The following is a 3,020-nucleotide window of genomic DNA, read 5'->3' as shown; positions in this document are numbered from 1 at the left end:
AATCTGGAAGTTTGGTAAACTTACGTAACTCCTAAAATTATTAAATAAATATGACAATTTGAACAATTTGTACAGAAGTAATGTGCAAAAAGTTTCAGACCCATTTGACTTTCCAATAAAAAATGTAAATTCACGCACTACAGCCAAATTTTCTGTTTTTGTTCTGCACATAGTAAACAAGCAATCTAATCATCCTAAAACCAAAGATTGGCATATTATTTTTATAATACAATGGATATGTACAAGGGGATAATTATTTACAGAGAATCTTCCGTGAAAAATTCTACATTATTTTCGTGAGCATGAACACAAGTGCTCAAGGTCCTGTTTGGGCGGCCGGCTTACGCTAAATTCATGGCGAGGCCTTGTTATGTTTATTTGCAGCTTAAGATGCCGAGTCACAAGGGCACTATCACGGTACATGGAAGTTGCAAGATAGCCTTGGAGTGTAAAGAAGGTGATGCTGCTTATGCTGAGTCTGTTTGTGCAACAGAGGAATTGAAATTTTACAAGGATAACGTTGACCCGACGGATATGACGTCTTTGAAGAAGCCAACCATAGAGCACGACCCCTTGTTGAAGTTTAAGTCAGCAGATGACACTAAGCTAGTTGACTTTGTGATAATCCCCAAGTGCAGGGAATCATCATAGAAATTTCCAAAGGTGGAAGTGATAAGTATGGAGTGCTAAACCCACAAGGAGCTAAAGGTAATATCAATATTCTCTCAAGCCCTATCTGCCACTGATACGACTCTACATGCACCAGACGTTTGCTTCCAACTAGCAACGAGAAATAAAACTATGTTGTGGGCATGAAGAGGATAACTTTGTATGATATTGGAGAGCTAAAATATAAAGTAGGTGTTGCTATCATAAAGTTAGAATATATTACTAAATATTATAAATAGCGAGTGTGGAATAATGGTGGATCGATGTGCGGAATTGTCCTAGGCAACCGTTAACAAGACCGGTGATCACTATTGCAGTTTCATATGAGGGAGAGGCATAAGCTAACATACTTTCTCTACTTGGATCAAATGCACTTATGATTGGAACTCTAGCAAGCATCCGCAACTACTAAAGATCATTAAGGTAAAACCCAACCATAGCATTAAAGCATCAAGTCCTCTTTATTCCCATACGCAACAACCCCCTTACTCGGGTTTGTGTTTCGGTCACTCACCAACCCACTATAAGCGAATCATGAACATATTGCAACACCCCATAGTGGGAGTCCCTCACGCTTGCGCGACACGGAGAGCACCATAGGACAGCACCAATAATAAAACATACAACTCATGCCAATCTAGATCATCAATCAACCAAAAGAAAAAGGATATCTACTCAAAACATCATAGGATGGCAACACATCATTGGATCATAATATGTGGCATAAAGTACCATGTTCAAGTAGGGATTACAGCAGGGTGCGGGAGAGTGGACCGCGTAAAAGAGATGAGGATGGTGATGATGATGGTGATGTTGATGAAGACGATCAACGTGGCGATGATTCCCCTCCTGATGGCACTTCGGCGCCACCGAAAGAGAGGAGGAGAGGTTCTCCCCCTTGTGCTTCCTCCTCCATGGCCTCCCCCCTAGATGGGGAAAGGTTCTCCCTCTGGTCCTTGGCCTCCATGGCGATGATGGCCTCTCCGGGATACTCCTCCATGGCCACCGGTGATGATGGCCCCCTCCGGCAGGGTGCCGGAGAAGGCCTAGATTGATTTCTCGTGGCTATAGAGGCTTGCGGCGGTGGAACTTCCGATCTAGGTTAATTTTCCGAGGTTTCCGTATTTATAGGAATTTTTTGCATCGGTCTAACGTCAAGGAGGTGCCCGAGCTGTCCACGAGGCAGGCCCACGCACCCAGGGGGTGGGCGCGCCCCCCACCCTCGTGGGCAGCCCGGGTCTCTTCTGGCCCAACTCTGATGCTCCGTGGTCTTCTTTTGGTCCATAAAAAATCATCAAAAATTGGAAAGTCAATTGGACTCCGTTTGGTATTCCTTTTCTAGAAACTTCAAAAACAAGGAGAAAACAGAAACTGGCACTGGGCTCTAGGTTAATAGGTTAGTCCCAAAAATCATATAAAATAGCATATAAATGCATATAAAACATCTAAGATGGATAATATAATAGCATGAATACTTCATAAATTATAGATATGTTGGAGACGTATCACTTTGTTCCTGGTGATTCATCCAAGCAGTTCAGCATCAGCGCAAATCTGGATCCGAAATAGGAAATCACGCTCATCGAGTTCATCCATGAGAACCGGGACATCTTTTCATGGAAGCCTTCTGACATGCCAGGTGTACCAAGGGAACTCGCTGAGCACACACTTAATATTGATCCAAAGTTTAAACCGGTCAAGCAATTCCTTCGTCGTTTCAATGAAGAGCAGCGTAAGGCTATTGGTGAGGAGGTAGCCCTGCTCTTGGCGGCTGGGTTCATTGTTGAAGTTTTTCATCCTGAGTGGTAGGCTAACACGGTGCTGGTGCTTAAGAAAAACGGCACCTGGCGCATGTGTGTGGATTATACGGACTTAAACAAGGCCTTTCCGGATGATCCCTTTGCTCTCCCCTATATTGATCAAATTATTGATGCTACGACGAGTTGTGAACGTTTGAGTTTTTTGGATGCTTATTCCGGTTATCATCAAATTAAGATGGCAGTTAAGGACCAGGAGAAGACATCCTTCATCGCTCCTTTTGGAGCCTTCTGTTACGTATCTATGCCTTTTGGGCTCAAGAGTGCCCAAGCGACTTACCAGCGGTGTGTGCAGAATTGTCTTCATAATCGGATTGGGCGCAATGTCCATGCCTATGTGGAAGATATTGTGGTGAAGTCCAGGAAGAAGGAAACATTGATAGATGATTTGACAGAGACCTTTTATAATCTCCAGGTCTACAAGATGATGCTTAACCCGACCAAGTGTGTGTTTGGCGTACCAGCAGGTGATGACCCACAAGTATAGGGGATCTATCGTAGTCCTTTTGATAAGTAAGAGTGTCGAACCCAATG

Source organism: Triticum dicoccoides, chromosome 7A (assembly GCF_002162155.2).
Source record: "Triticum dicoccoides isolate Atlit2015 ecotype Zavitan chromosome 7A, WEW_v2.0, whole genome shotgun sequence".
Taxonomy (NCBI): Eukaryota; Viridiplantae; Streptophyta; class Magnoliopsida; order Poales; family Poaceae; genus Triticum; species Triticum dicoccoides.
Note: the sequence above shows the minus strand (reverse complement) of the source record.